This window comes from Boleophthalmus pectinirostris, unplaced genomic scaffold (genome assembly GCF_026225935.1).
Source record: "Boleophthalmus pectinirostris isolate CB_2022bp ecotype Guang Dong unplaced genomic scaffold, ASM2622593v1 HiC_scaffold_19, whole genome shotgun sequence".
Taxonomy (NCBI): Eukaryota; Metazoa; Chordata; class Actinopteri; order Gobiiformes; family Gobiidae; genus Boleophthalmus; species Boleophthalmus pectinirostris.
This window is the reverse complement of record NW_026571140.1, coordinates 5,860,843-5,874,987: the sequence shown is the minus strand read 5'-3', so window position 1 is coordinate 5,874,987 and position 14,145 is coordinate 5,860,843. Positions and strand designations below refer to the sequence as shown.

Genomic DNA, 14,145 nt, shown 5'->3' with positions numbered 1-14,145 from the left:
AGAGTCAGACATTCTGTGTTGGCAACTATTCCCGAGGTCGAGGATTTAAAGTTGGAGCAAAGAGAATGTTTGGTGAATTTTATCAAGGGGAAAGACGTTATTGTCCTTCTTCCTACAGGATTTGGTAAAAGCTTAATATACCAGTTAGCCCCATTAGTGGCACATTACAAACGTCATGACCAAATAGTAGTGACTGGTTAAATAAATAAAGTACCCGCCTACCATCGAATGAACGAATACTAAAGCTACAAGGACGGTTTCTATGAAGTGAAACCAGCTGATGAATCAGGCTAAATTGAACCAGCAATACTGGAACAAAATAGTAGAACTGTACATTGCAGACCTACATGCAGATCGTGACAAAAACACTCTCTTGTGACCCACCTGAGCGTCGCGGCCTCGTCTTTGGGAAACAATGCTGTAGATGATTTACTTGTTATTACAATTTCACATTTTACATCATCTTGCCAATATTTGTTCCTCACTTCTAAATATACCGGCGCCCCTGGATGCTGCACTGTTATGCTGGCCTCCATGATTCTCTGCTTGTCTGCTCTCCCCCTCCCCAGACGCTTCCCTCTGTCAGGCCCATCCATTATACGCTCTCCTCTCCTTTCCTTCACCTTGCACATTCCCCTCCTCATATGTTCACATGACAGAATGGACTCTGTGTCAGGTCGGAGCACATACATTAGGAGAAGTTTAGGATGATGAGTTTTTGCGTGGCCCGTTTAAAGGCAGTGTTATTCATGATTGAGGTTTGGAGCTACTTTTCAGCGTCTTCGTTTTGGTAGGTGAGCTGGAGGGCACAGGAGCGGAGGAGCAGTTTCAATCACGCTAATAACCTGCGCTGCCAATCAACTGAAGTTCACATACACAAGTCTGCCACCTACATGTCTCTATACATACTGACTGTCATGGTTTGGTCCTGGTTTAGTCCTGGTCCAATCCTGGTTTAGTCCTGGCCCAGTCCTGGTACAGTCCTGGTTTAGTCTTGGTTTAGTCCTGGTTTAGTCCTGGTTCAGTCTTGGTTTAGGTTTAGTCCTGGTTTAGTCCTGGTTTAGTCCTGGTTTAGTCCTGGTTCAGTCCTGGTTCAGTCTTGGTTTTAGTCCTGGTTTAGTCCAGGTTTAGTCCTGGTTTAGTCCTGGTTTAGTCCTGGTTCAGTCATGGTTCAGTCTTGGTTTAGTCCTGGTTTAGTCCAGGTTTAGTCCTGGTTTAGTCCAGGTTTAGTCCAGGTTTAGTCCTGGTTTAGTCCTGGTTTAGTCCTGGTTTAGTCTTGGTTCTGTCTGGTTTAGTCCTGGTTCAGTCCTGGTATATTTCTGGTTTAGTCCTCATTCAGTCCTGGTTTAGTCCTGGTTCAGTCCTGGTTCAGTCTTGGTTTAGTCCAGGTTTAGTCCTGGTTTAGTCCAGGTTTAGTCCAGGTTCAGTCATGGTTCAGTCTTGGTTTAGTCCTGGTTTAGTCCAGGTTTAGTCCTGGTTTAGTCCAGGTTTAGTCCAGGTTTAGTCCTGGTTTAGTCCTGGTTTAGTCCTGGTTTAGTCTTGGTTCTGTCTTGGTTTAGTCCTGGTTCAGTCCTGGTTCAGTCTTGGTTTTAGTCCTGGTTTAGTCCAGGTTTAGTTTAGTCCTGGTTTAGTCCTGGTTTAGTCCTGGTTCAGTCATGGTTCAGTCTTGGTTTAGTCCAGGTTTAGTCCTGGTTTAGTCCAGGTTTAGTCCAGGTTTAGTCCTGGTTTAGTCCTCATTCAGTCCTGGTTTAGTCCTGGTTTAGTCCTAGTTCAGTACTGGTTTATTCCCGGTTCAGTCCTGATTTCTCCTCACAGGAGAAGACAGGGGGCGCCGATGGGACAAGCATCCATTTGCTTGTTTACTGTAAATGATGGTTAATCTGACTGTCTGTTATAAGACTTTTTTACTTTTTTTTTTTTTTTTTTTTAAAGTGGGACTAAACACCTAAACTCCTCCACAACCACATTTCAAAGCTGCTAAACTGGGCAGAACCTGGAGGACTAAAGAGAAGAGAGAGCCTGGAGGGATAAGAAACAGTCTGATTGGTCTAACAGCTCTCCACACTTCAAACTCCGCCCCCGCAGGTATTTGAAACATCGGGCTGTTCAAAGTAGCTGTGTGTGATGTCACATAGTACTTGAACTTGCACTATTCACTGGAGACAACACACTCTCAGTTTTTTGACTGTTTTTAGCCAGAAAGTTATGGGCAGAAATGATACCATGTGCACAGTTGATTTAATGTTTATTTACATTTTAAAGGCGCATTGTGGAACTTTTCTGGTGGAGGATCAAATGCTTTTCTGGAATGTTTCACAGCGTGGCTTTAAACCTTTCTATCTTCACAGAGACCAAACCAGATCATGTTACGGGTCAGGTCTGTGGAGAAGCAACCCCACTCACAATCAGAATGTTGTATTTTTGAGCTCTAAAACCACTTGTAATTGAACAAATGTACACAGCAAAAACTGGAGGGTTAAAATTTTAGGGTAAAATATTTCAGAGTTGTTTTTAACACCAAAATTGTTATTTTAACTATTTGAAAGTTAAATGGGGGTTGGAGTTGGGGTTATTTGCCAGAGTTGATGTGGTTGAGCTTAATTCAAGTTCCTCTGGTGTTAATTCAAATTCCCTTAGTGTTAATTCAACTTTTCTTAGTGTTAATTTGGCTCCTCCCATTCACCACTTCAAACTCTTGGGAGAGAAGACCAGTTTGAACCAGTTTTGTACATAATTTCATCTTAAATTAACTAAAATAAAGTAAAAATAAAATAAAACGCCTCTGTGTGTTGTTTAGCTAAATCAGGATAACTCTACAAAGTGTTATCTGTTTACTCTCAGAACGTGAATATAACTCTGGATTTCGGGGTTAAACAGGAACTTTGGTCCAGTGTTAACATTTCAAACATTTCCAAAAATGTTAAATTAACTCTAGAACAGACTGGACTCATATAACTCTAAGAAACTCTGAGAAAATGTTAAAAATGATTCTGTGAGAGTCAATTTTAACACTCCACTTTTTGCTGTGTAAAGTAGAATGGTTTAATGTCATAGTGTGGAACATTTCAGGCAGAACAATGACATATCCATAGAAACAAGCAGGTGACGGACATCCAAATATAAAGTTACATCATGCACTTTTAACTGAAGGAAGCTTTTGTTGGTTAAATCGTTCATTTTGTGAAGCCTGGCGATCTGTAGTGACTGTGAACGCTATAGAAAAAATGAATATGGAAAAAAAAAAAAAAAAGTATAAATGGACACTATAGCCGACTTACCAGTTTGTATAGAGCAGCGTGATATTGTCACTATAAAACCAAGGCCGTGTCAGTGTAGCGGTGGGGGACGGAGCTGGTCAGTGTGAAGCCTACGGAGCGTACACCAACAGCAGAGGCTCACAAGGACACTGGAAACTGCTAATTACACTTTTATGCCTCAGACATTTTAGAGGTACTAACGGCTCCACTGGTTTTTATTTCATTATGTTCATTATCTTAAAGACGGGGTATTACACCACGGGGAATTAACTGCTAACAAATTACATATTTACATCACCATGTTGCCTCCTATTGTTTTGAAAATGTTACACTCCTTGAAAACAGTGAATTAACATCTTTAATAAGTTTTGTTTTTGAGTCTCTCCTCCCTTTTCTTTCCTCTAATGAAACTACTGCACTTCGCGTCAGGTTTGTGAAGTTGTTGTGTACAACTTTGTGTTTGCGATTTATGTTTTGTTATGCATGCTAATAAGTAGTTAGTAATTCAGCGTCTGGTATTTGCTTTCTGCAGCCACAGACTCAAAATACTTTATCTCTGCTTGTTACTACAACTCAGTTACTACAACTCAAACATTTGGTATCGTATAAAACTACAGTCGTCCCTCGCTATATCGCGGTTCACCTTTCGCGGCCTCGCTGTTTCCGGATTTTTTTTGTGTGCAATTTTTAATGCCTTTTTTACAGTGTATGAACTCGCAATGTGTTCCTCTCGCTGTATCCTGATTGGCTAAGGGACTCCTGCCTCCTGTACAGTTCAGAATGCGTTCAGCCAAATTTACATAAATGTTGGATCTCTAGCAGTGTGATTCTGAAGTGCTGTATGTTTGCAAGTTTTCTCCTCGACAAAACCCACAATGTCGACGAAACGTTCTGCAACGACAAAGGCTCCTGAGGTCGCACCCAAAAGGCAGAGTACCCGCAAATAGTTGCTGAATCCAGGACAGCTTCTTGAGGTGCGGAGCTGAGCCAGTCCTTTTTCCTACGGTCACCTTTGAGCCCGTCCCGGCAGTGAGCTCTGGTTCAGTCCTGGTTTAGTCTTGGTTTACTGCTGTTTTAGACCTGTTTTAGTCCTAGTTCAGTCCTAGTTCAGTCACACCCAAAAGGCAGAGGAAGATCACACAAAAAGTTGGACTTCTGGACACGCTGAAGGAAGGGAGAGGTTGTAGCAGAGTCTTGCACCGGGTCGGGTATAGTTGCTAAAACCAGGACTAAAGCGCGATTGGGCTGATGTTTACCTTCGGTGAGGTGCAGAGCTGACCCGGTCCTTTCTCCTACAGTCACTTTCGAGCCCTTCTCAACAGTGAGTCCTGTTTCAGTTCTGGTTTAGCCCTGGTTTACGCCTGTTTTAGTCCTAGTTCAGTCCTGGTTTAGAACTCCTCTTCAGTCCTGTCCTGGAATCAGTCCTAGATTAGTCCTGAGTTACTCCTGGTTTAGTCTTGGTTCAGTCCGGAGCGTAGGCAGCGCAACAGTTATGTTTTTGTTTATTCCTGGAGAATTGTTGTGTGGATGGAGCAGTAGAGAGAATCGTACTATAAGGAGGGTTACGATAGCATCCCGAAGAGATCAATAGATGAATTAAACGTGCCTGAATGACATCTAAAACCTCTACAGCTGTGTTTTTGATGAGGGAACAATATTATAAAATGGTAGAAAGCTCTGAAGTCTATTTTACATAGTCTGTTACCTGCTTGTCTCCATGGTGATACCCTCCACCAGAAAAGTTACACAGTGCAACTTAGACATTTGGACATGGCTTTATTTAAGTTTTAGGTGAGGGGGTCTAAAACCTTCTTTAATCTATGGAGATGTTCTTGTTTTGGACGGAAAGTTCCACAAATCTTTGCAATCACCAAGAAAACAAGCACCAACACCACCAATACTAGTATTTTTGTCAGTGAAATAGCTATAACTGAAGAAATGAGGGATAATAAAGGTTTAACCATACTGTGAAACATGAGAATCAACTCCGCCAAATCCAAGGCCGTGGTTCTCGACCGGAAAAAGGTGGGTTGCCCTCTCCTTGCCTCAAGTGGAGGAGTTCAAGTATCTCGGGGTGAGGGGAGGATGGAGCATGAGATTGACAAGCAGATCGGTGCAGCGTCGGCAGTGATGCGGTCGCTTTATCGGACCGTTGTGGTGAAGAGGGAACTGAGCCCAAAGCTCTTGATTTACCGTCAGTCTACATTCCTGCCCTCACCCGTGGTCATGAGCTTTGGGTAATGACCGAAAGAACAAGATTGCAGATACAAGCGGCCGAAATGAGACAGGATGAGGATCTCAGTCTCACGGGAGGAACTCTGAGTAGAGCCGCTGCTTCTCCACGTCGAGAGCAACCAGTTGAGGTGGCTCAGGCATCTGCTCCAGATACCTCTTGCGCTCCTTCTGGGGAGGTGGTCCTGGCACATCCCACCGTAGGAAGGCTCCGGGGATGACCCAAGGCACGCTGGAGGGACTGTGTCTCTAGGCTGAACTGGGAACGCCTCAGGGTCCCCCCAAAGGAACTGGAGGAAGTGTGTGGAAAGAGAAGTGTGGGAGTCCCTGCTTAGACTGCTGCCTCAGCGACCCGGCCCCGGATAAAGAGGAAGAAAATGGATGGATGGATGGCATACTGTGAAACATGTCAGGCAAGAACATGTTCATGACCTTCCACATGAAAAGTTAAACAGTGCACCTTTAGCATTATTTAAAGCCGACCTATTCTGCAAAATGGACTTTTCAGAGTCTTTTACCATATTATAGTTGTTTCCTATTCTCATTTACAGCAAACTTGTTTTTTAATAAGGTGTTTCAGATGGATATTGCAATGTGAAATGTTCAAATTAAAACATAATGATCCAGAGGTGTCATTGATTAGAAGTGCAGAGCAGACACAGGGACAATATGTCTCCTTTAACAAGTCCTCTAGAGTTTATGCTGAGTGCAGGTCTGAGCCTGAGGCCTGTGTGCACAGAAAGTATCAGCTCACTCTCACACTGCCCCGCAAACACATAATTACACTTTTATGGTTGAGACATTTTAGAGGTAATAAAAGGTTTAAAGGTGCTTATTTCATTCTGGTCATTATGTTCTGTTGTCTGGTGTTTGAGGTGTGGGTGTTTGCAGGTTGGTTAGTGAATGAAATCAACCACATTTTGTCCTCACAGTCGTCACGTTTAGTGTTCAGTGTAGTCCATAGACACATAACTGAGGAGCCAGGCCTTCATGAACTACACAGTGTCTTGCCCAAGGACACAATGCAAGTTTTCTCAAGTGGGATACTGCTGACTTCGTGGACCAGTCAGGCCTGTCCACTTTATACTTACACTAGTAGTACTCACTTTCATTAACAAAACGCACATTTACTCCTCCTTTCATTAATGAAACACACATTTACGACTCCTGGCAAGAAAACAGCACGTTCAAAAGACTGTTTTGTGCTAAAACTTTAGCAATTAATCTAATGAAAACACTTTAGAGGTTTTAATCTTTTTACACAACAAAGACACATGTTGATTTGTGTTTTGTTATTCATGCTAATAAGTAGTTAGTAATTCAGCGTGTGGTATTTGCTTCCTGCAGCCACAAATCCAAAATTCTTTATCTCTGCCTGTTACTACACCTCAGTTACTACAACTCAAATATTTGGTATCATATAAAACTATACAGTTGTTCTTTGTTATATTGCGGTTCACCTTTTGCGGACTCGCTGTTTCGCAGATTTTTTTTGTGCAATTTTGGTTGCCTTTTTTACAGTGTATGAACGTGCATTGCCTTCCTCTCGCTGCGTCCTGATTGGTTAAGGGACTCCTGCCTCCTGTACAGTACAAAATGCGTTCAGCCAAATTGAAATACATGTTGGATCTCTAGCAGTGTGATTCTGAAGTGTTGTTTGTTTGCAAGTTTTCTCCCTGACAAAACTCACAATGTCGATGAAACGTTCTGCACCGACAAAGGCTCCTGCGGTCGCACCCAAAAGACTTCTGGACATGCTGAAGGAAGGGAGAGGTTACGTGGCTGTAGCAGAGTCCTGCACCAGGTCGGGTACCTGCAAATAGTTGCTGAAACCAGGACTTAAAGCGCGATCAGGCTATGGCCGTGTTTACCTTTGTGAGGTGTGGAGTTGCGCCGGTCCTTTCTCCTACGGTCACCTTTGAGCCCGTTCCAACAGTGAGTCCTGTTTCAGTTCTGGTTTAGTCCTGGTTTACTGCTGTTTTAGTCCTAGTTCAGTCCTGGTTTAGTCTTCCTCTTAAGTCCTGGAATCAGTCCTAGGTTAGTCCTGGTTTAGTCTTGGTTCAGTCCGTGGTGTAGGCAGGACAATAGTTTGTTATAATCTTAGGTTAACGGGCCGGTGCATGCGGGTGTGGTGCTGTACTGTCCTGCACAGGTGTGGGTCTCCAAAAACGGACCACAGACTTAATTTATTTTATTTATTTAATGAGACATGGACAGTGCACAATTTATATTCACCTTAACAGGAGAGATGCTTGTACCAGGTTGTAGCACCAGTTCTCATTTCCACCTGTCGTACCTGAGCAGGTTCATTGATTGATTCTATTTAATTGACTTTAGCTATCAGCAATTTTCCTGGAGACCTGTAGCTTGTTTTGGGTTGATGGGTGAAACCAGAGTGTGTGGAAACCCATCCAGACATGGAGAGAAACATGCAAACTCCACACAGAAAGGCCCAGGCAACCCGGGGATCAGATATTTTTGTATTATATGAGAATGTTTAAATGTAAATATCTAAAAGTTCTTTCTTGTTGTAGAGTGGGCTGATCTCACTGGGTGGCCTCACTTTGGGACCGCCCATTCGTTGGTGGGGATATGAGCACCTGAGCTGAGCCGTTTTGTGTAAGAAAAATGATCTGACGAAGGCTTTTTGAAGAAACGTTATTTTTTTTTTTTAAAAAAGGAACCCTGAATTTGTCTGCATTTGTGTTTTTTGAGGGCTAATGCTGATGACTTTAGGAATAACACAGGGGACAGGGGACAGGCTCCAGACGGTGATCCAAAATCTTTAAGTACTAACCGAGTTTCTAAGTGGACGATAACATCGAACGTCACGTCTGCTCATTATCTCCACGACTACAGCTACTACAGGCTATAGCCCCAACAATGCATTATTTAGGGCCTTTTGGAGCTCTCGTTTACTTGTGGTAATGGAGTTATTTTTATTTTGCGTGTTCTGTTACACCGCACTCTCATGCGATTGTCTCCAATGAAGTGGCCACATGGAGAAGCAGAGGGCAGCTCAGATTACCCATAATGCAGCGGGATGGCCGTGCTCTGAGGGGAGGCTGTGGAAATGGAGCTCGCAGCACCATGAGCGAGACACTGCAGATCGATGTCAAGGTTTCATAATGGCTGAGACTGCTGCAGGGACACACGGTCACATCTGATAAGCAGAGTCGGAAGGTAATGAAGTACAAAAGTGACAGGGTAATACTTCAGTGTATTTTTGAGGTAAACGCACTTGACTTAAAGGGCTCATCTCATGCAAATAACTCTTTTCACATTGTATCTTCTGCACATAAACAAGCACAATTTGGGTGTTGGAACATCCATTACACAATAGTTATGAAATCTTACTGATTTCTTTCTGACCAGTAACTATGAAAGGCCGACTATTGCTCATCCCCCCCGCCCGTCCTGAAAAAGCACAGACTCCACCCTCCAAATGTGACGTAGACTCTGAGTGAGCCGCCCTTCCTCCGCCCATCTCAGGGAGGGAGGGGGAGACAGGCGTGCACCCTGATAGTGCCAGGAATAAACTTTTATTCATCATGGCGATACAGTACGTTCAGCCGCATGTGTTGGACCCGGAATCAGACGAGGACTTGGAGGTGCACGAAGCTCAAGCACCACGTCGACATCAGCTGAACATTACTGATTGGTAAAGTATTAATAAACGCTGGTAGGTAAAATTATTATATCGTGTACACTGCAGTGTAGAACAATACACCGAGGGGGCGGGTGCGAAGCACTTTCTACTACATCAAACACATCATAGGTGTAGCAGCTTTAGTTTGTTGTCACGTGGCAGGGTGGCAGAAATAAGCTGCAATTTGTTTTAAAAAAAAATGCAGAATCAATCTAAAAATCACTTTGGCGACATATACAAGGCCCACACATCACTCTTAGAAGGTAGAAAGCTCTGAAAAGTTGATTTTGCATGAGATGAGCCCTTTAAGTCGTTTTTACAGTGGATATTTTCTACTCCACTACATTTTAGATCTGGACAGGAAAGTTAAAAGTACTTTTCTTTAAGGTGTGAGACCTGCTGAAATGGCTGAGACCTTGATTTAGCACATTTCATTTGAGTTAACATCCCAAATTTAAGCAAACCAAATACACAAATAAACAAAAACAGCTAGAAAAATTAAGAAATCAGTTGACTTGCTTAAAGGGACAGTCTGGAATTTTGGACACAGGACATCATTTCCTAGTGAGCCAGAGTGTTGGAGACGTGTGGAGACACTTTTTTAAATATTCCATCCAGTCCTTGTATTTGCAGAGGTCGCTGGTGCTAGGCTAGTGCATGTCAATGGCCATAGTTATCCTGCCACTAAAAACAGTCTTACCCACTCCACAAAACACCCGAAACAAATCTATTATTACACCAGACTGTCAATATAAATGTCTGTGTTGATAGAATAATGTTTGAAATAAAACTAGCCTTGCATCACATGAATTGTTGCATGTTGAGGAACTATTTTCTCATCTATCAGTCCACCGCTGCTGAGTTTTCTATGAGGAAGTACAACTCACTGCTGCTGCTCAGACAGAAATCCTTCAAATGCAAGGTTGGTTTTACTTTTAAAATTATTCTATCAACACAAACATTCACATGGACAGTCTGGTGTAATAATAGTTTTGCTTCAGGTGTTTTGTGGAGTGGGTAAGACTGTTTTTAGTGGCAGAATAACTATGGCCATTGACATGCACTAGCCTAGCACCAGTGACCTCTGCAAATACAAGGACTGGATGGAATATTTTTAAAAAGTGTCTCCACACATCTCCAACACTCTGGCTCACTAGGAAATGATGTCCTGTGTCCAAAATTCTGAACTGTCTCTTTAAAATCAGGAAAGTTTTAAATCTAAATCACTACATTTGATGCTTTTAACTGTTCTAAAAATCTCTGCAAAATACTTAAAGTACATTTTTAAGCAAGCACTTCAATAGTTTCACAGTAGATAATTTCATGTGATACTTGAGTAATCTTTTGCCCCTGTATCTGTACTTTTACTCAAACCTGAGGGGGGGTTCAGACTGTTAACTTACAAAAACTGCTGAAAAATCATCATAGATTCATATTTTTCATATTTTTTTCAACTAAATCTAAATCTATATTTATTTCATCCTTTAAATGCCAGTGTGTTGTGAAAAAATTACGTCTAAAATTTGAAACATCTTCCAGAAAACTGAATGTGTCTTATGAAGCTTTGTCTAAAATTTGAAGTTTGTCGCACTTTTAGTTTTTGTGCAGCATCAAGATAAGAAAAAATGTCACAGTTACGATCCTCAGGACATAAATGTACACTTACAAAAACACGTGTGAATGAAACCAAAACTGCAACTTGAGATCAGGAAACGTTATAACAGATCAGAAAATACCATAATATCAGCTCTTTAAAATTCATGACTTGAAAGTACATAGTCAGACATCTGGGCATTTCCAAAACTCCCAAGGACAAAGGTGTAACGTACCAGCTGTGGAAAGTGAAAGTATTAATAATCAATAGCACTGATATTCTGCTGACTGTAAAATGGAATTGAACTCGGCTAGAAACATGAAATATGAATAAAGCCTATTCCAGCAAGGCAATGGCCCCGTTCTATAGTATTATAAAACAATATCTGGTGTAATACAGGCTCCAGTAGAACACGCTTGTAGCTATAACTCGACTGCTCTGCTGCTGGAGGATTGGTGGACTATTTTAGACTGAGCTCCTCTCTCTGTAACTGCTGCTGTGAGGCGAGTCATTCTGGCCTTAAAATGTCCATATTACCTCCCCCTATGTGATCCTATAGAGCGACTTTGTCTCTAATTCAAGATGTGAACATTAAAGGACCAAATTATTCTCTGATTTATGTCGTAAAGTTGTTTCCTCATCACAAACAGACCTGGAGTTGTGTTTTGTTTCATTCACACGTTTAACATATTTAGGCTGAGTTCATCTCTCCAATAGAAAACACAGTGGAGCACTTCCTGTATTGCCACAGATTGCCACAGGGTCTGATTGGCTCTTTAGTTGTGCACCCTGATTTCCTAATATGGGCCTTGGTCGCAGATTGTAGCCGCTTTAACTGCTAGCCTCGATTGGCTTCATTTGGCTGGAGCCGGAGACTATGGGTGATGTCACATTTCCAGTACAGCACACTTCTAAACATGGGTGGGACTGGGTGGGTCATAATAATATTTTTTAGACAGCTTCACCGACATGTATTTATGTATTTATGTTGTTATGTATTTGTGTTAATACGTATTTGTGTGTTTATGTATTTTGTGTTTATGTATTTATGTAATTGTCTATTTGTGTATTTACGTATTTGTGTGTTTATGCATTTGTGTTTATGTATTTGTCTATTTGTGTTTATGTAATTGTGCGTTTATGTATTTGTCTATTTGTGTATGTATGTATTTATATATTTATGTATTTGTGTATTTATGTATTTGTGTGTTTATGTATTTGTGTGTTTATGTATTTATGTAATTGTCTATTTGTGTATTTACGTATTTGTGTATTTATGTATTTGTGTGTTCATGTATTTGTCTATTTATGTATTTGTGTGTTCATGTATTTGTCTATTTATGTATGTATGTATTTATATATTTATGTATTTATGTATTTGTGTTTATGTATTTGTCTATTTGTGTATTTACGTATTTGTGTATTTATGTATTTGTGTGTTTATGCATTTGTGTTTATGTATTTGTCTATTTGTGTGTTTATGTAATTGTGCGTTTATGTATTTGTCTATTTGTGTATGTATGTATTTATATATTTATGTATTTGTGTATTTATGTATTTGTGTATTTATGTATTTGTGTGTTTATGTATTTATGTAATTGTCTATTTGTGTATTTACGTATTTGTGTATTTATGTATTTGTGTATTTGTCTATTTATGTATTTGTGTGTTTATGTATTGTCTATTTATGTATGTGTATGTTATGTATTGTGTTATGTATTTGTCTATTTGTGTTTATTATGTATGTTTGTCTATGTATTATGTATTTATGTATTTGTGTATTGTATTTGTGTATGTGTTATGTATTTATGTAATTGTCTATTTGTGTATTACGTATTGTCTATTTGTGTATTTATGTATTTGTGTTTATGTATTTGTTTTATGTATTTGTCTATTTGTGTGTTTATGTATTTGTGTTTATGTATTTGTCTATTTGTGTATGTATGTATTTATATATTTATGTATTTGTGTATTTATGTATTTGTGTGTTTATGTATTTATGTATTGTCTATTTGTGTTTATGTTATTTATTTGTGTGTTATGTATTTGTCTATTTATGTTTTTGTTGTATGTATTGTATTTATGTATTTGTGTTTATGTATTTGTCTATTTTATGTATTTGTGTGTATGTATTTGTGTATTTATGTATTTGTGTGTTCATGTATTTGTCTATTTATGTATGTATGTATTTATATATTTATTATGTATTTGTGTTTATGTATTTGTCTATTTTTGTGTTTATGTAATTGTGTGTTTATGTATTTGTCTATTTGTGTATTTATGTATTTGTGTATTTATGTATTTGTGTATTTATGTATTTGTGTATTTATGTATTTGTGTGTTTATGTATTGTCTATTTATGTATTTGTGTATTTAAATTTTTGTGTATTTCAGTGGCGGCTGGTGGTATTTTTATGTTTTTGTTTTTTTTTTTTGGGGGGGTGCCAAGACCAAAATTATAAATATATATATATTAATTAATATATGTATTTTATATATATGCTATATAGTATTATAACGAAACAGAAACAAACAGTAATTTTGGTCACTATTGGCTGAAGTATCAGAGCACAACGCACAGCCAAGCTCAAACTTTACGTAGCAGCACAACCTGATCCACCGCTCACGTCCAGCTCCTACAACGTCAGCGTCACTCCTACAGCTCCATCGCACCCACAAGCTCATTTACGCACTATTTACCTGTGAGGCTCCGTCCTCAGATTTACCCAAAACTAATTATCTTCTCCAGAGACTGATGCAGAGTCCTCTATCCTCTATCTGCTGTCCCACTGCTTCTGCCTCCAAAGTATATTGTCTAATACGAAGGTCGCATTTCATAACTTTTGACACTCTATTTGTGTATTTATGCATGTAGTGTATTTGTGTAATTATTTTGTTATTTACTAAAGGTGTATTGTTTCAGTGGTGGAGGGTTCGTCTCCATGGAGATGTTATTGCTTTGTCTGAAATTTTTCACAGTATGGCATTAAACCTTTCTATCTTCACAGAAAGCAAACTAGTTACAGGTCAGATCTGTGGAGAGGTGTTCGGAGTCAGAACGTCTGTTTTTCTAAATATTTTTTCAGTTATAAAACCACATGTAATTGAATACATGTAAAGTAGAGCTGAGAAAACTACAGAAACAAACAGGTGACTGGGGCGGACTGGCAATCTGCGTCCAGAACTGTTGTCTGATTTACCAGCCATCGGCCGTACTAACAGCAGAGGGCGCTAATAATTTGCCCATTTGTCAAGCATAAATTGCATAAACGCGACAAAGAAGAGCGGGTTACACGTTGGTTTCAAAACAAGTCAAAGATGTCGAACAGAAAACGTAAGGAGAAAGGTGGATGGATAAGGTCAAAAACAAAAACAGATAAGTCACTTCAGAATGTAGTGATTTAGGTGTTTTT

The 14,145-nt window shown here is 39.9% G+C and overlaps 1 protein-coding gene across 1 annotated transcript in view; it reads right to left on the bottom strand.

Moving 5' to 3' along the window:
- tspan4a (tetraspanin 4a) overlaps positions 1-14,145 on the bottom strand; it is a 649,126-nt gene that overhangs the window by 401,708 nt on the left and 233,273 nt on the right. The window lies entirely within an intron of this gene.